We start from the raw sequence: 20,244 nt of genomic DNA, 5'->3' as shown, positions 1-20,244 counted from the left end.
TGACCAGAGACAAGGGGAAAGATCAATTCAGTGAATTTGACATTTAAGCAATCTTTAAAGAGATCACTGGGCAGAGAATGAGTGGCCGACTTTTCAGGCAGCAAGAACAATGTGGGTAAAGGCCACAGAAGCAGGGGCACACTGGTAAACACCAGGACTCCAGGGCTAGTGCCAGAGGAAGGGTGAATTTTGATAGGCACCTGAAAATCCAGGATAGTCCAGCTCATTGGTGATGTTCAGGAGAGTCTGATTTGTAGTGGAAAGATGTCCCTGTTCAGAGATGCCAGGCTGTGGTAGGAGAGCAGGGAAGAGGGATGGTACCAAGGAAGATAGCTCAGAATCCACTTCTGAGTTCCCCAGGGGGTGCTGTAAGGCTCTTCCCTGTGCTCCTAGAGTGTGCTATACTTACCCTTTCCATGGCACAACCTGTGCCTATCACTCTGATTTTATGTGTATTGTTTTATGATGTCAGAATCTACAGAATCTAACTTTCTTTTCAGGAGACTCAGAACATGGAGACGAATTATTAAAACAAAAACCAAAACAAAACTAGAAAAGACCGTGCTGTGGTTCGAATGTGTCCCCTCCAAAATTCAGGTGTTGCCAATGTGACAGTATTAAGAAATGTGCCTTCAACAGGTGATTAGGCAATGAGGGCTCCTCCCTGTGAATGTGAATGTGATTGAGAGTCTTATGAAAGCCTTCATGCGGCATCCGGTCTCTTGCCGTTTCGCCTTCCATCATGTGTGGACACAGCATTCCTTTCCACCCGAAGATGTGGCAATAAGTCACCATCCTGGGAGCAGGGAGTGGTCCCTGCCAGACAATTGCAGCTACAAGTACTTTGATCTTGGGCTTTCGAGTCTACAGGATTGTGAGAAATACATTTCTGTTCTTTACAAATTGCCCCGTCTGTGGGATTATGTTATAGCAGCAAAAGCAAACTAGGATACACCTATAATCCAATCATCCAAAAATAACCTCTGCAAACATCTAGCTGATGCTCTTTGGGCATTTTTTTCTATGTTTGTATTTGTGTTTTTCTGTATAACAAATTAGGCTCAAAATATACACATCATTTCCTATCTGGTTTTTCTCACTCCATAATATATAGATATTAGAACTACATGTCAGTGTCCACACATATCCATCCACATTGCAATATTTAGTAGTTGCCTGGTATTTATATGTTATATGCACATAACACAGTTTCTGCAGCCGATCTGTGGCCTTTGAATATTAGGTCATTTCTAATTCTTGGCTTTTATACATAAGCCACAGTAAATACTGCAGTACTCATACCTTTTTAAACTCTAAATATTTCTTTAGGATTATGTCCCCAGAAATATTTTTTTTCATTAAAGATTGATACACTTTTAGGGATCTAGAATATATGACCAGATTGTTTTTAGGAAAGTTTATTTCTGTTAAGGGTGCTTATTTCCCCACAACCTAGCAAACACTGGAAATTATTCTCCTTTTTTCTCCCAATGTAATAGGAAGACAATGATATTTCATGATTTCTTTATTGTAGATTGTCTTTCTTTCATTCTTATTTCTATTCTATAAAAATAGACTTTTTAATATGTTTATAACCACTTAATTTTTTTCTTTTGAAAATGACCAGCTCATATTATCTGCCTATCCTTCTATTGGGATATTTACCTTTGATTTTTTTTAACCAATATGAAAATACTTTTATATAGATAAGCTTTCATCATTTATACTGCAAAAAAAACTATTTCAGTTTGTCTGACATTTTGACTTTGTTTACAGTATTTTAATCATTCAGAATCTCTTTAGCATGATGCAACCATATTTAGCCCTAGCTTCTTTCATGATTTCTGCATTTGGGGCCATGCTTTCAGAGCCCATCACCACCCTGTGATTAGGTAAATGGAAACCAGATGTGAGTGCAGTAGCAGTCGCTGCAGCTGTGGCATCTGCAGTCGCAGGGTCTGTGTGCAGGAAGCTTAGTCCATCCATGCACCAGTTTCAACAATAAATCCATTCACACCAATTGTTTGTGCTGATTGGGGGAGGTTAGAGAGAGAGAGGGTTTTATGATGAAGGAAACATCACCATTTAGCACAATACATTCTATTATCATTTTCTTTTTTTCTCTTTTGTTTTCTCTTTTTTTGAGGCAGGGTCTCACTCTGTCCCCCAGGCTGAAGTGCAGTGGAACGATCATTGCTGACTGCAGCCTCAATCTCCTGAGGTCAAGTGATCCTCCTTCCTTAGCCTTTCGAATAGCGGAACCACAGGCATGCTTTCCTTTCTACTGTTCTGTCTCTGGTGAGCACTAATAGGTTTTTTTTCCAATTGTGCAGAGCAATTAATGAACTGCTTTTTGATGTCTAAGCGTTCCTTGAAGGTCTTGGTCTGAAACCCAAGCAGCTTATTAAATACGTCTTCCAAACAAACATAATACTGTCTTCCAAACGATTTTGGTGAACACATTTTTTTCCTCCAATGTATTAAAAGTACATTCCTACATTTTCTTTTAGTGACTTACTCATTTTATACTTAATATTTGATTATATATCCAACCCTCAAATGGTTTTTGTATGAGGAGTGTAAAACTACAAGATAATATTTGGAATTCTTAACTTATCTGTATCTAACAGTGATCACTAGCCTAAGGACTACAGAAGGCGTATGTGTTTTTTGGTTTTTGTTTGTATCCTCACTTCTTTTCACAGAGTCTCATAACATTGTAAGTGCTTAATAAATACATTTTGAATGAATGAGGGAGGTGAGTGAAAGGTTGAGGCCAGATTTAGACTTTCCCAGATCCAAGTAAGGCATTGCCCCTTCCAAATGAAATTCAAGAATATTTTCTCAACTGGAAAAACTGCAAGTAGTGAAAGGCACATTTTATCCTGCCTTGGATCTTTTTCCTCCTTCTTTTGGTAACAGCACCCTGATACTCCTCTGCAGAACTGAGGGTGAGCTGGGAGGGTTATGTGTAGTCAATCAGAACACTATATCCCCATAGCCATAGTCACTGTCTCAGTGATAGACAAGTGACTTAAACCAGATCAATGAGAGATTCCACAGGCCTTTTGATGGAAGTTTCAGAAAGCGATGCAGGTATAAATGTGGAGAGATGTCCTATGGAGCCCATCTTTGCCGCCCTAAATAAGTATGCCAACATATAGGAAAGTAAAACTGAGAGAAAAAGACATATTTCTGAAATGGTTATTGGAACACTAGCTCTATCATGCACAATTCTTTTATGAGAATGAACAAATTTCTCTTTTAGGCTTAAACCAACTTGAGTTAGTTTGCTATTTCTTGCATCCCCAGATTTTATTCACTATCTCAAAATTGAGGCAGTCTAACACACAACCCTTATATCAAAGATCTGTGCTTATTAACACAAAGATCTCAATGTTATTGATAGCTCTGGTCATTGTTGCCCCAGTTTATCCCTCTGAGCTTCCTGGGATATACTAGGATCCACAACCAAGAATCTTCTTGGGCTAGTGTATTAACTAGCACTCATTGAATTCCTAATATGTATAATGCATCATCAGTACATTCATTATCTCTATTCCTTCCACCAATATGTAAAATTACTCATGAGGAACTGAGGCTTTTACTAGGTCCTATAAAATGTAGAAGTCAAAGAGGTGGTAGCTGAGGTGCAGGTGTGTGGTGATTATGAGTATGGTCTCTGGAGCAGGACTATCCAGACATGAAGATCTAGTTCTACCACAATCTAGTTGCATATCTAGTTCTATCACTTAATAGCTACAAGACATTGGAGAAGTGACTTAAATGCTCCTTGTCTCACTTTCCTCATCTATAAATGAGAATAATGATATAACTCATATTAGTCTGTTTCATGCTGCTTATAAAGACATACCTGACATTGGGAAGAAAAAGAGGTTTTATTGGACTTACAGTCCCACATGGCTGGCGGGGGGCCTCACAGTCATGGCAGAAGGCAATGAAAGGCAAGTCACATCTTATGTGGATGACAGCAGGGAAGACAGAGCTTGTGCAGGGAAACTCCTGTTTTTTAAACCATCAGATCTCGTGAGACTTATTCACCATCATGAAAACAGCACAGGAAAGAGCCACCCTCATGATTCAATTACCTCTCACCAGGTTCCTTCCATGACAGGTGGGAATCGTGGAGTTACAATTCAAGATGAAATTAGGGTAGGGACACAGCTAAAGCATGTCATTTCGCCCCTGGCCCCTCCCAAATCTCATGTCCTCACATTTCAAAACCAATCATGCCTTCCCAACAGTTCCCCAAAGTCTCAACTCATTTCAGCATTGACTCACAAGTCCACAGTCCCAAGTCTCATCTGAGACAAGGCAAGTCCCTTCCACCTATAAGCCATAAAATCAAAAGCAAACCTATGAGCTATAAAATCGAAAGCAAATTAGTTACTTCCTAGATACAATGGGGTACAGGCACTGGGTAAATACAGCCATTCTAAATGGGAGAAATTGGCCAAAACAAAGGGGCTACAGTCTGCATGCAAGTCAGAAATCCAGTGAGGCAGTCAAGTCTTAAGGCTCCAACATTATCTCCTTTGACTCTGTGTCTCACATCCAGGTCACGCTGATGCATGAGGTGGGTTCCCGAGGTCTTGGACAGCTCTGCCCCTGTGGTTTTGCAGGGTATAGCCTCTTGGCTGCTTTCACAGGCTGGCCTTGAGTGTCTGGCTTTTCCAGGCACATGGTGCAAGCTGCCGGTGGATCTATCATTCTGGGGTCTGGAGGACAGTGGCCTTCTTCTCACAGCTCCATTAGGCAGTGCCCCAGTAGGAGCCTGTGTGGGGGCTCTGACCCCACATTTCCCTTCTATACTACCCTAGCAGAGGTTCTTCATGAGGACCCCACCCCTAGAGCAAACTTCTGCCTGAGCATCCAGGCATTTCCATACATATTCTGAAATCTAGGCAAAGGCTCCAAAACCTCAGTTCTTGACTTCTGTGCACTTGCAGGCTCAACACTGTATGGAAACTACCAGAGCTTGGGGCTTGCACCCTCTGAAGCCACGGCTTGAGCTCTACCTTGGCCCTTTTCAGCACAGCTGGAGCAGCTGGGTTGCAGAGCACCAAGTCCCTAGGCTATGCACAGCACAGGGACCCTAGCCCAGCCCACAAAACCACTTTTTCCTCCTAGGCCTCTGGGCTTGTGATGGGAGGGGCTGCTGTGAAGACCTCTGACATGCCCTGGAGACATTTTCCCCATTGTCTTGGGGATTAACATTTGGATCTCTGTTACCTATGCACATTTTTGCAACTAGCTTAAATTTCTCCTCAGAAAATGGAATTTTCTTTTCTATCACATTGTCAGGCTGCAAATTTCTGAACTTTTATGCTCTTTTCCCTTTTAAAACTGCATGCTTTTAACAGCACCCAAGTTACCTCTTGAATGCTTTGCTGCTTAGAGATTTCTTCCAGCAGATACCCTAAATCATCTCTCTCAAGTTCAAAGTTCCACAGATTTCTATGGCAGGAAGAAAATGCTGCCAGTCTCTTTGCTAAAACATAACAAGTGTCACCTTTGCTCCAGTTCCCAACAAGCTCCTAATCTGCATCTGAGACCATCTCAGCTTGGACTTTATTGCCCATATTACTATCAGCATTTTGGGCAAGGCCATTCAACAAGTCTCTAGGAAGTTCCAAACTTTCCCACATTTTCCTTGCTGCTTCTGAGCCCTCCAAACTGTTCCAACCTCTGCCTGTTACACAGTTCTAAAGTTGCTTCCACATTTTCAGGTAACTTTTCAGCAGCACCCCACTCTCAGTACCGATTTACTGTATTAGTCTGTTTTCATGCTGATAAAGACATACCTGACACTGGAAAGAAAAAGAGGTTTTAATGGACTTACAGTTCCACATGGCTGGGGAGGCCTTACAATCATGGTGGAAGGCAAGGAGGAAAGTCACATCTTACATGGATGGCGGCAGGCAAAGAGAGAGTTTGTGCAGGGAAACTTCTGTTTTTAAAACCATCAGATCTTCTGAGACTTATTCACTATCATGAGAACAGCATGGGAAAAACCCACCCTCATGATTCAATTACCTCCCACCAGGATCCTCCCATGACACATGGCAATTGTGGAGTTACAATTCAAGATGAGATCTGGGTGGGGACACAGCCAAACCATATCAGAACTACAGTAAGTACTTGCTTAAAGAACTCTGTGAAATAATACATAAATAAAATAACAGAGGCTGACATTTGGTAAGTGCCCAGTGGAAGTGAACTATTTTCATTTCCTGGCATTTCAGGGCCAGACTGGGAGAACAGCAGTCCATATCACTATAGAATACAGATGGTCACTTGGACACTCCATAAATGACTAAAATCTCTTTCATAGGAGTTACCAGGGCCTCGTTTTAGTTGTTGGATTTGGAAGCCCAGTACATTTCCTTCCCACCCCTTTTTATCATCTTGACCTTAGAACAGGAAGGATGTGCAGCGGACTTCTTTCATCCATTCATTCACTTCATCAGGGCATTGGTGCTGTCTTCTCCTTTAAGCATGGGAAGTTTGACTGGCAGAGGAGGGAGTGTGTGTGTGTGTGTGTGTGTGTGAGAGAGAGAGAGAGAGAGAGAGAAAGAAAGAAAACCAACAACCTCACTTGAGTCCTGAATCAACTCTTAGACAAAAGGCAACTTCGTCCCCTGGCTTCTCATTTGCAGGACTCAGTAGATTTTACTTTGCTTTAATCAAATCCAGGTGGTAATTCTGTCAAAACTGAAATAGCCTGGCAAATACAGTCCTTCAACTTTGTGAAGAACATTGTAGACAAATCTTACTCTCTTCTAACTTTTGATGTATTCTCTCTCTCAGCCCTGATGCCTCCCTGATATGGTTTGGATTCGTGTCCCCACGCAAATCTCATGTCCAGTTGTAATCCCCCATGTTGGAGAGGGGACTGGTAGCGGGTAATTGGATCATGGGGGCGGAATTCCCCCTTGCTGTTCTCATGATAGTGAGTGAGTTCCATGAGATCTGGTTGTTTAAAAGAGTGTACCACCTCCACCTTTGCTGTCTTCCTCCTGCTCCAGTCATGTAGCATGTGTTCACCTTCTGCCATGATTGTAAGTTTCCTGAGGTCTCCCAGCCATGCTTCCTGTACAGCCTGTGGAACCATAAACCAACTAAACCTCTTTTTTTTTTAATAAATTACCCAGTCTCAGGTAGTGCTTTATAGCAATGCGAGAACAGACTAATACAGCACTGCACTTCTTTCATCCATTCAATCACTTCATCAGTTCTTATTGAGTGTCTACCCTGTGGCCACATCACTTACATTGCTTCTGCACAGTCTACGACATTAACTTGGTGGTCTCACTTCATCACTGTGAATCCCTCTCATCCTCAGTAGAATGATGCTACACATCTTAACTCCCAAGAATGTGCGGTGAGCAAATAAAAGCCGTAGTTTGAAAACCCTGAAGTCCTCTATAAACATGGAATGATTATCTGTATGTTCTGGTAACCTGAGCAGGAAACAACTTCTGCAGTATTGCAAGCGTGGGTTTTATGCTCCTTTAGGGAGCAGGTAGAATATAATTGTTAGTTAAAATGTCTGTGGTAAATTAGACTTACCACAAGATTCCACATATGAATTGGCACAGAGTGGCACATTTTGATAAATATGTAAATCTGAAGTTGTTATCGATTATGTGAATTTTTTCATAGGCTTTCTAAAGTCTTGCGGGAATTATTTTAAAAGAAGAATAAAGTGATAGGAGGACATTTCTTGCCACTATAGAATAAGGTGGAACATGGAAAACATAATAACACATTAAAAAATGGAGTTTCTAATCACTTACTATGTGCTTGACACTGTGCTAAGTACTCTAGATGATTTTCTCAGTTAAATTGCACACCACCCTGTAGGATTTTCTCATTTTACAGTGGAGTAAACTGAGGCTCACAGAAGTTACATATCTAGCCCCAATTCATAGTGCCAGTAGGTGAAAGGGCAAGTCTACAGTAAAGCTGGCTTTCATAATGATTGTTTCTGGGGAAGGCTTTGTAGTAGGTATAACAACTGAAGCAGACATTTTAGAGAAGGTAGAACTCGGACATAGAAAGACGAGAGCAAACAGTGGCCACTGGGAATAAAATGAGTAACAGGAGGTGAGACATGGATTTGGAAAGCAGGATGCTTGAAGGGGAAACAGAAAGCAAAATTGATTGAAAAAGCAGTTTGGGGACAGATTGTGGAAGACTCTGAATTCAGGGTCAAGAGACTAACCTTATTTTGTAGGCAACAGGAAGAAACAGAAAGGTAATGCCATGAAATGTCATAATCAGAATGCCACCTAATATGGCCATTCTACTGTCCATGTGCAGAGCAGACAGAAAAGAATAATCCTGGGGTCAGGGAGGCTAAGCAGGAAGCTATCCCAGCAATGCAACAAGACAGACTTCGTGTCTACAAGTAAAATCTGCAGGGGAAATTTGATTGTCAATACCAAAAAGACTCTTTCCTGATGACCTATTTAAGTTGTTTGGGTTTTGTTTGTCAGCTTTGTTTTTGCAGAGAATTGACTCTCTGGCTTAAAATCTAATAAAGCATGTGATTCTCTTCCACACTTCGCAAACACATAGGCAGAGAAAAGACTACCCTTCCTGCAGCTTCTTGAGATTTCTTCATCCAAAGGCTCCCTCTTCTTGCCAAGAATGTGCATGATTTGAGCCAGCCAGTTCTGGCAATGTTCCCTTAATCCTCCTTCCGGAGCCCCACCCCCACCGCCTCTTACAGGAGCCATAGCTTCTATCCAATGTTAGAAAACCTGCCGACAACTCCCAGCCTCCCATCTGATCCCTCCCAGTTCAACAAGTTTGGCCTTCTAGCTGAAAGCTGTATATTTTGGACTTTGAAGCAAACATGCTCTGTTTCCCCAATGGCCTCTCCATTGTGGAGGGAAATAGACTGGCCTTTGTTGCTCTATACCTAGGAGAAGATTACAGGCGGTGCCCAAAGCTCGGGGTGGGGTGGGTGGCAGGAGGTGAGGTCTGGTCAGTTGACTCAGCATAAGGCCTGTATTGTCCTGAGGGCTTCTTTTGGAGAAACAAAACTCTTCAAGGAGCTGAGCTGCCTCCTTGGGCTCAGAGCCTGGGAGGCCTGATTACCCATTGCTTTTTCATGAATGTTTTCCTTCCTTCTAGATCCCTCTTGGGCTCTGAACATAACTACAAGAGTGATATGCAAAGTGGCACCTTCCTCACAGGGGATATTTTGTGAAATAAAATGTAAAGCAGAAGGACCTGGAGAATCCAAGGCTATGCATGTAGGCAGCTGATTTGGCAAAGATGGGAACTAGGAACCTGGAATAGCCACCATTAGCTAGCAAGCATTTATGAAAGACCTGCTATGGAATATATATGGTACTAGGCGTAGCTTGGGTCTGAACCCAAGACCACCTCCCTCTGAACTCCATATTATCTCCATTAACCCAGTGTTTTCTGTTTATTTTTGTTTAGCAGCAAAGTACTGTTTTCAAATGAAATCTTACATACAGCACAAATATGCAAACTATGACTAAAAACTCTAACTAATATGCTAATAGAAACATAATCTAATTGTTTTAATTTGTGTCATATATTTAAAGACCATCAATAAAACCAATGAGTCATGAGGGCATGGACAACAGTTACAGTTTTCTGTAAGCTACAGAAATTTATGTTAGTTTTGAATTTTGTTTGTGTTGAATAGAATTGAACAAACTTTTTTTCTATGCAGATAAATAGCTGCAAAGAATTGGCCATTCTTAAACAGCTCCTCTTGGAGTCTCAGTATACTTGTTATTTAGCAAAACTAGTGCAAATATTATTAAACTAAATAGCTATTAACATTTAACTATGACTCCATGTTCCTTAACATAAACTTAAATGTCCAAGTAAGATTGGTAGCCTGTAATGTCTTGTCAGCTAAGAAACTGTCTGTGTTGGAATTACTGTCATGGCATCATATCTTTCATTTCAATTTTCTTTGCCGGGTACGTAATCATGCATAGGGGTATTGCATAAAGGTTTGCATATATGCAATTTTACATGATAGGTTCTGATTAAACCTGAATTGAAAAAAAATAAACAAACATGAAAAAGAGGAGACTTTCCAACTCAGTGACACATTCAAAAAAGGTTCAAATACACAAATCAAGATGTCAGGAAAACTTCACTACGAGACTTTCCCCAAAGTAACATAATCTGGCAATTCAAAGTCACTCATTGGTGGCTCAGCTGAGTTACAATTTAATCTGTAAGGCATTTAAATATGTATTGTGCATTAGTCCATTTTCACGCTGTTGATAAAGACATACACAAGACTGGGAAGAAAAAGAAGTTTAGTTGGACTTACAGTTTCATATGACTGGGGAAGCCTCAGAATCACGGCAGGGGGCGAAAGACACATTTTACGTGGCAGTGGCAAGAGAAAAATGAGGAAGATGCAAAAGCAGAAACCTGTGACAAAACCATCAGATCTCGTGAGACTTATTCACTACCAAGAGAACAGCATGGGGGAAACCGTCCCCATGATTCAAATTATCTCCCACTAGATCCCTCCCACAATACATGGGAATTATGGGAGTACAATTCAAGATGAGATTTCGGTGGGGGCACAGAGCCAAACCATGTCATGTTGTTTATATATGAACATTATAACAGTACTTAACAGTATTAACAGTAGTTAAAAATGTATAAGAAAAAAAGGATATTGAAAAAATCCCTACACTATTTTTAAAACACTTCCCTATGTCCCGAAAGTCTCTCTTGTAGTCTCCAAACTGCTTTTAAACACAAGAATAAGCAGGAGACTTAGGCAAGGCTGTTTTGAAGTGTGTCTCTGACCACATGAGCATTCATTTAACCATTAGTTTCTGAACAATCTGTTCAAGAGCCTTATATCATGATAAAGGGCCATGTAGATGCAGAAGATAAGTGAACATGTTGTCTTGGAGTTTAGAGTCTGGATTCATTCAGCCAGTAATCACTTACTGAGCACCTACCATGTGCTAACTTTTGACACTTTAAAGTAGATACTTTAGACTTGGACAGTTGGAGGCCTCTCAGAGAATGTAATATTCAATTTTTCACACATACTATACATATACACGTATATCTTTTTATTATGGCGTCTTTTAAGCATTCACAAAGTTCAAGGAATAATATAATGAAGCCCCAGTTACCTCCACTTTAATAGTATTTATAGTATTTAGTATTTTGACAACCTTGTTTTATTTATCTCCATTATATTTTCTTTCTTATTTATTTATTTATTTATTTATTTATTTATTTATTTATTTATTTTTTGAGACAGCGTCTCACTCCATCGCCCAGGCTGGAGTGCAGTGTCATGAACATAGCTCACTGCAGGCACGACTTCCTGGGTTTAAGTGATCCTCCCACCTCAGCCTCCCGAGTACTAGGGACCAAAGGTGCACGCTACCACACTGGGCTACTTTTATTTTTTTAAGAGATGGGGTCTTGTCATGTTGCCAGACTAGTCTCAGTCTGGGCTCAAGCAATGCTCCTGCCTCAAGCCTCCCAAAGTGCTGGGATTACAGGTTTGAACCACTGCACCCAGCCTTTGTTATATTTTCTATACCATTTTGTTATTGTTGTTGGAATATGTCCTATCAAATCCAAGACATCATATCATTTCTCCCATAAACACTTCAGCATTTCTAACAAATAAGGCTTTAAAAACACCACAAATTCACAAAAGCATTAATACATCTTAAAGATGAATACATAGTCTTTAATACTTTTCAATACCAAAACTATAGTCAAATTTTCCCTTATTTTCTCTTTTAAGTTGGCTTAATCAAATCAAATGAGAATACAGAATTTAAACTGAGATTCTAAATGGCAAGAAAGAAGAGGCACAAGACATAGGAAAAGGCCACCAAAACCCCAAGAGAAGCCAGCAGCAGGGCCTGAGGTGGGTGCTCATTTGGTGTGTGTGGCACCAAAAGAAGGCCAATATTGCTCCAGCACAGTTTCCGGAAACCTGACCCACAGTGAAAAATGTAAACACTAAAGCCAGAAGCTGTTAGTTCCTTATGATGAGAGTATAATCAGTATTACAAATAGCTTAAGGTCAAGGTCAAAGATACTGGCATGGGTAATAAAGGGATACAAAAGTGCAGAAGAGAAAAACAGTGGCATGAGCCTTGGAGAGACTTCCAAGAAGTAAGACTTCTAAGTAAATCCTCCAAGAAAGACTTCCTAGGTGGAGTCTTGAAGTTGTGCAAGATCTTTAACTCAGTTCTGCCACCATCTGTTTATGCAGAGGGTCTAAACTTCATTACTTTGATGGTTCTTGCAAGTCAAGTAAATGAGTAAAGGAGACTGAGGGTAAACAGATTCTCCCTAGAGCCTCCGTAGGGCAAATGTCCCCATCAACACTTTGATTTTGAATTCTTGATCTCTAGAATTGTGAGAGAATACATTCCTGTTCCTTTAAGCCTCCATGTCTGTGATCACTTGTTATGGCAGCTATGAGGAACTAATACATCCTCCTTCACAGTGTTGTGTGGATTAAATGGCACATGGTAATGACTAGGTGAAGGTTAAACCTTCTCTTCATCTATTTCTTTTCTGTGAAATGATATGAATACCACTCACCTGGAGGCCTGGCTGGTCATGTGCAGAGGAGGATTTCCCCTGAAGGTAAGAAACGTCTGCCTCAGGCTACTCTCCTGCATGGTCCCCTTAAAAGATATTCCTCATGTCATCTGTTTTTGCAGAAATTGCAAAAGTACGACATCTTAGTACTTTTTCCCCCAAGAGAACCTCCCAAGCTATACAAGTCTCAGGCGTCACAAGCTGGATCTGGCTTTGGTTGTTGGTTGTGTGGACTAAAAGTCTGCAATCCTCAGTAGGTTATCAAGTGGATACGCACCGTGCACCTTCTACTGTAACTTCTGCCCCATCTCTAAAAGGTGGGACTTGCTTATATCCTGCCTCATTCCACCGAAGATTTCATGTACTCACAGGAAACAAGCTCAATAAAACCATAAACCTCAAAAAAAATTGAAGTCAGTAAAAATACCAGAGATAGGACAGAGGCTTTGTGGATGAGGCCAATTACCTTGGCCCTATTATCTGTGAGGGTGAACAGGAAATCAGCAAGGTTGGGAATGATACTACAGAGAACAAGAGTACTACGGTCACTGACAGGTCCACGACAGCAGGAGTGTCACTCAGAAGGAGTAAAGTGGTCCAGGGCAAGGGCACACAGACTGCAGATACCTTGCTATAGAACTTGGACTTCACCTGTTAGCAGCTGGGAGCCACCCAGGTGTCTGTGAGCATGGTGGTGATGTGAGGTCACTCACAAGACTATTTACGTGATGTGATTTCAGGCTACTCAGATGTCCTTAGTCCTGCATTTATGCCTTTTCCTATATCTGATTATGTCTCTGCACCTGGCAACAGATCCTTCTCTCCTAGCTTCCAAGGGATCACACGACCCAAGACTGGCCATTTTTCTCTCTTGGTAATTTGAATATTGAGGCACACAGATGTGGCAAAATTGGACAGTAGAGCTGCGTACTGTGGTCGCAGTTGCAGGAGAGAAGGTTTACCTATCCTTACTTCCAAGGCCCCCGGAGCTACATGGTTCATGTCTTTCCTGAATCTTAGTTGTTGATTCCTTACTTCTGTGGGATTCCCTTGTTGTGTTTGGCCATTTTTGCATTGCTATAAAGAAACATCTGAGGCTGGGTAATTTATAAAGAACAGAGGTTTATTTGGCTCTTGGTTCTACAGGCTGTACAAGATGCATGGTGCTGGCATCTGCTCAGGGAGCTTACCATCATGGTGGAAGTTGAAGGCACATTGGGAATATCACATGGTGAGAGCAGGAGTAAAAGAGAGATAAGAGAGAGGTCCCAGACTATTTTAAACAACCAGAACTAACTGAGCGAGAACTCACTTATCACCACAGGGATGATGCTAAACCATGCATGAGGCATTTGTTCCCAGGGTTCAATCACCTCCCACCAAACCCCACCTCCAAGACTGGGAATATGTCAACAGGAGATTTTGAGGAGACAAAGATCCAAACCATATTACCTGTGTTCTTCAAACAGATTCATTTTGTGCTAAAGTTAGTTGGAGGTAATTTCTGTTACTTGTAGTCAATAGTTGGCAGCTGTAACCCAAATCCTAACCGGTGGTTTCTTCATTTCTCCATACAACTGCATAATACAGTCAATTCATTAGCTTTAGATTTTATCCCTTAGAAGTAGGCAAAATTACTCTGGGAAGAGAAGATTGTGGATTCTAAGAAGCCATTTACATGTTAGTATGAATTAACATTATCCTTTCTTGAAGAAGTATTTTGAAAGTGGGGAAAATAGAGGGTGAGGAGAGTGTATCATTGGGCAAGAAAGAGGAAATTGAAGTTCTGGGAAGCCTCTTTAACAGATTCTAGAGTTCTATCTCATGTTAAACTCATATTCATCTTACCATTCTCTCTCTTATTTCCTGACTCCTGACAACCCTAGTTCTTTTCAGCCTACTGGATATCTCTAAGAAATTCTGGGACCTGTTGACAGTCACTAAGAGAAGACTACATTTCAAATAATTTAGACTCTTCCATGAACAGGACTCACAGCTCTCTGGTCTCTGCAGGTGGCCATGAGGCATATGCATGAACACTTCCAGGTACAGAAAGCAGCTGTCCCTCTCAGCAGTCAATCCCTTTGAAGATCAGTGTTTATGTGAAGCTAAATTCAACTTCATGAATGGTTTACCTATTGGCTAGAAGTTTTTCTTCTGAAATCAACCTGTTTTATTGTCAACCTATAATCCTTCAAACACTGGAAACCACTTATTGAGGGAGCATAAAGATTTCATGGAGCAAAATGTATCTAGGCCTCACAGGCACATATTTAGATTTGTTGATGGGCTTCCCATGCTGGGTTATTTCTTCATCTTGTAACTGTCTCTTTGCAAATGTAAGGCCAAAACTGGGCAGAGAATGAACTCCAGATATGGTCAAATCAATGCAGAAGAATGCAGGCCTATCACTTCCCTTGATCTGGAACTTAAACTTCTGTGAGACTGTACAACGTTTTGTTAGCTTTCTAAATCGTTGTTTCATTGCAAGCTCAGTTTATTCAGAAGAAAGATAATGATGGAGTTAAGAATGGAAAGTAGAAAGAAGTCATAGAGGTTTACCTGCTTGCTAAGGTATTTTGACTTTTACCTGTTGATGATGAAAAACATGTCTGTAGCTAGAATAGGTCACATATGTCCTAAGTGCTATATTTTCAATTCAGTGTTTGAACCCAAATATAGGACTTTTCTTTTGCCCTGCCTGTCCTGGACTGGGGCTGCTCCCTGTGTGGTTTGACCCAGTGGGAGCTCCTTGCTAGGGAGGGGCTGGATCCTGAAGGGAGTTGTATTCCTCTCTCCAAGGAGATTTCCATTTATTTTATTATTATTATTTTTTTAGATGGAGTCTCGCTCTGTTGCCTAGGCTGGAGTGCAGTGACGCGATCTCCGCTCACTGCAAGCTCTGACTCCCAGGTTCAGGCCATTCTCCTGTCTTAGCCTCCCGAGAAGCTGGGACTACAGGCACCCACCATCATGCCCGGCTACTTTTTTTTTTTGTATTTTTAGTAGAGATGGGGTTTCACCATGTTAGCCAGGATGGTCTCGATCTCCTGACCTCGTGATCTGCCCGCCCTGGCCTCCCAAAGTGTTGGGATTACAGGCGTGAGCCACCGCACCCGGCCATCCATTTCTTATTTTTAAGCATAGCTCTCTACACCCACCTCCACCCCCGCCTGCCTTATGAAGTATCTGAAAAAGACAGTGGTTGATTATATGAAGAAATGTGAGATCAGAGAAGTGGCCATTGGATCTGGCAAGCCCAAGGGCATTAGTGACCTTGAACAGAGACGTTCCTGTGGAGTGAAGGGAGATGAAACCTCTTTATTTCCACCACCACCAGATTGATTTGGACACTTCTCATCTAGCTCCTGGGTGACCTCCCCCTCCTAATCTCCCTCATCAACCCATTCTCACATCACCACCATCTTGGGCACAGGCCGAGACGTAATTGTTTCCTACTTACATCTTTGGTGCTGTATTTTTTTGATGACAAAGCCCTTCACAATCAAGTCCCCACAATCTGTCTTGCCCTGTCTCGGACACCCAGTATTCTAATTACTCTGGACTATTTCTTGTTTCTCAAGACATGTGCCTGCTACCTTGGTGGTTTGATCATTTAGTTCCTTTCTGCAGCAGGCAGTTTTTCTAAGACTTTGCTCATGGAGCCATCTGGAATCTCTCCAAGCTTTCCCTGCCTCTCCCTCTTCTGCTTACCTGGCATAGTAGGGGTCAGGCGGCAAGCTGAGAGATAAGGGAACTTCACTTCTAATTCTGGCTCTGCCACTAACAGGCTTGGTGACTTCAGTAAAGCCCTTCTCTGCTCTGGGTCCCAGTGTCCTACTCTCTGAAATGAAGGGGTTTGACTACAATGGTTTTAGGGGCCCTTTCATCTGGAATATTCTCTGATACCAAGGACAGTGGTATAGATAACATGCGGGACACCTACCACCAAAACTGTAGAAAGAGAGGCTATTAAACCCTGTTAATTAGAAACTAACCTGGTCTTTGGCTAAATGGAGAAGAAGGTGATGGTGGGGGCTTCTATGGGGAACCTGCTTTGCTGGCTGGTTTTCCATGCCTAGGTCTGGGGCACAGCATCTGACAGGTAAACTTGGCCGGTGTTCAGGATTGGTCAATGGACCCTCACTGAGCCAGCACGGCCAGTTCCAGGTTTCAGATACTTCTTCAAATTTCCAAAGCTTTGGGGACTGAAATAGAATTTTATTTTAAACCATTGTTATGTGACGGTAAAAGTGTTCCTCACTTTGAGATGCCCAGTGATGACTAGTTTTATTTTTATACCCACCATTTCCTCTTGAAGAAATTAAACAAATAAACAGATGCCACCCTCTCTCCCTCTTCTCTTTTTTGGCTTAGGTCCTCCAACAATGCAGTGCTTTCTGCACCATCTGCTGGCTCTGCAAAGGTAATTAACCAAATGCACACTATTTCCAGATGAGGCTGGTTTATAAAGGACAAACCACGCCAGGAAAACAGAGAGGAACAAAGTAAGATCATGGCAGACAGGCAAGGCTGCTGCAGTCCTGGCTGCCAGTGGAGTGTGTTGTTAGAGCTTCTTGTCAAATTATAACTACTAAAAATGAATTCAAACAGATTTAACCAAGGACATGGAATTTCACCCCTGCTGGGAGCCCTAAAGAATTGTAGGGTGTCCAGTATTTTCTGACTCCCAGATCTTATTTTCTTTTTTTTTTTTTTTTAATTATACTTTAAGTTCTAGGGTACATGTGCACAATGTGCAAGTTTGTTACATATGTATACATGTGCCATGTTGGTGTGCTGCACCCATTAACTCGTCATTTAGATTAGGTATATCTCCTAATGCTGTCCCTCCCCTCTCCCCACTCCCCACAATAGGACCCGGTGTGTGATGTTCCCCTTCCTGTGTCCAAGTGCCAGATCTTATTTTCTATATTTAAAGTAATTTTTAAAGAAGGAGAAATAGAAAGTAATGTCAGTGGAAGCTCAAAGTGAAAGGCTGTGTGGGACATTGGACTTTGGATCAGAGGCAGGCGGATTCTGTCATTCACCAACTCTCTGACCTTCAACATGTCATTCAACCCCCCTGAGCCTAATCCCCACACCTGTAGGTTGGGAACGATAATAACCCCAGAACTTCAGGGCCATTGTAAGAAGCAGTGAAACAATAAATTTAGGTCAGAAATCGTATCCAGTACCAGGCTAGTACCAAGTCCATCCTAAGTAGTAGTTGCTAACATTCTCTTTGTCAGGTGAGGATTCATGACAGATGGCCTAATCCACTCTTAGCGGCAGGGAAGTAATAACCCTTCTAACAAAATTCACGTTCTAAAAGGAGAAGAAGCATTGGAAATAAAATGAGAGAATAGAGGGGTTGACTTTAACAAAAAAAAGTAAGACCTAAAAATGTGTTCGGGGGCAGAAGGCATAATTATAGGCTATACATATTCAAAATACATAAATCTCAACAAAGTAAGTGTTCATTTGGATTAAGATTTATGGATTTAAATAGGAGCTATGTGGTAGAAATGTAAAAAGTGAAAAAAATGAAAAAACAAAAAGACAGGTTGTAGTAAGATTAAAATATAAATTGCAGAAGTAAAGAACCATCTTCTTGCGAATGAGGATGTCCTTACTTGGCACATTTAAAGTTAGATAGGACCAAACGGAAGATGGTTCTTAGCAATCTTACAGAGGCTCTTAGAAGACAGAGAATGCTGTGATGATGATGATGCTGATAATGATCACAACAGTGATGGTGATAATGACACTGATTGCTTTTTTGTTCTCTTTGCTGGTGTGGTCAGGGCTCAAGGAACCTGTCTCTGGTTTTCCAGAGAAAACCGTTCCAGATAGTGCTGTTTTATGAGAGTCCCAGGTTCCTAAAGGCAGTCAAAAGGTTGGTGTTTGTTTTCTAAGAGCAACAAAAGATGTCTGAGTCAGTAAAATGATGACAGCTGTCAACAGTCCACAGTCCCCTCACCAATAGCCAGACCTCGATGTTTACGAAGCAAGTGAATCTTAGTAAATATCAAATTAACCCACACTTGCCACTGGTGCCAGAGCTCTTAAAATGTCAATGTGCCAAGCAAGGGACACCTGGCTCATTGCCCTAACCAGCCGCCGGCAGCCCAACCTAGAGGAACAAAAGACGCCGCGATCCTGGTTTATTTGGGGGACTTTATCTTCTTCATATTCAACAGGTTTCAATATTGACATTCTCCCTGGTGATGGCTGGAATCCAAGGCACAATGATCTAAATGCAACCAATTTTTCCTTCGAAATCCAGCTCAGATACTGCCAATCTGTGACGTGTTCCCAAAGACTATTACCAGCGACAAGGAGTTAAATGCTCCGTCCTTTGTCCCATGTTATGTCAGGGATGTCCTGGTATTGTTGGTCAGATCAACTTTCTTCTACTAAAACTCCCAATTATAGTAGAGAGTACTAGGTATGGGTTGGTTAGCTGGGCATGTGTTGGTTCAGAGAGGCATTTTATAAGAGGAAACCTTTGATTTTAAGACATGAGGATTTTCTTATATTGATGAAAGAAAAAATGGAATTCCAGCATACAGACCCAGGGAGGACTTGATGGGTGGGGCTAGCTAGGTCTGTGTTCTTGTTTGCTTGGCTGGAGGGTGCAGGAGGGCATTGCAAGTTTGCAAAGGTAGGATCAGAAAGGGATCTGCATGGCACGTCAGGGAATTTAGACCTTATCTTGTAGGCTGAGGAAGCCATTCAAGAGTTTAAAACAGCAGTGACATGATTATACCTGCGTTTGAGAAGGTCCACTCTGGTGGCCCTGGGCTGGATGGATTTGAAAGATGTAAGCTAGATGCAGGGAGACCAGGGCACCGGTTATTTCAATCATTTCTGTGAGAAAGGAGAGACCCTGAAATCAGGCGCCTGCATATGGGTGGGAAGTAAAAGGTTGGTTTGAAAAAGGAGACATATTTGACCAATTTTAAGGCTAGTTGGCAAAAGAAAGGTTTTGAAGTCTGGTGTCATGATTAGAATTCTGATGGCCACTCAGTATCTGGATGGCCTTGGTCACATTTCTCTTGATGAGCTTCTGTTTTAAAGTCTCCAAGGCAGGCTTGTTTTATAGATTCAATAAAATAACAAAGGTAAGGAAAGGAGTCAGTGCCTTGCATTGAAAGTGCTCACATGATACCTTGCCAGGGAGGGATGGGTGGAGGGGATCTGAGTTACCTGTGGCCATTTATGTTCCCGCCTGTAATTCCACTAGTAAAGAGAGAAAGGTTTAAAGATAGGATGGTACCTCCTTCACTTCTGCATGTCCAGTGCCTGCTTTGGTGGCCTATACATGTTTCTGGAATTAAACCTAATTATTAAATTCTATCAAGTATACTTCTGGATGGGAGAAGGAGGAAGAAGGTATCAGGGTGGCAAATGGAGGGCTTAGAGAATAATTCTGCAGTTTTCAGAAAGATGAGCTTCCTTGATACTCACATCAGAATGGTTAGAACAGAGGCTACTGTTTTCTTCCCATGTTACAAAAGGGAGAGGAAGTTCTGAGAGGTGAAGTGATTGTGCACAGTTGTGCTGCTAACTAGTGGCAATGCTGGGAGAGCCTCTTTGAATCCCAAGACACAG

This window comes from Colobus angolensis, unplaced genomic scaffold (assembly GCF_000951035.1).
Source record: "Colobus angolensis palliatus isolate OR3802 unplaced genomic scaffold, Cang.pa_1.0 Scaffold262, whole genome shotgun sequence".
NCBI lineage: Eukaryota > Metazoa > Chordata > Mammalia > Primates > Cercopithecidae > Colobus > Colobus angolensis.
The sequence above is the reverse complement of the archived record's forward strand: the minus strand, read 5'-3'. Positions refer to the sequence as shown.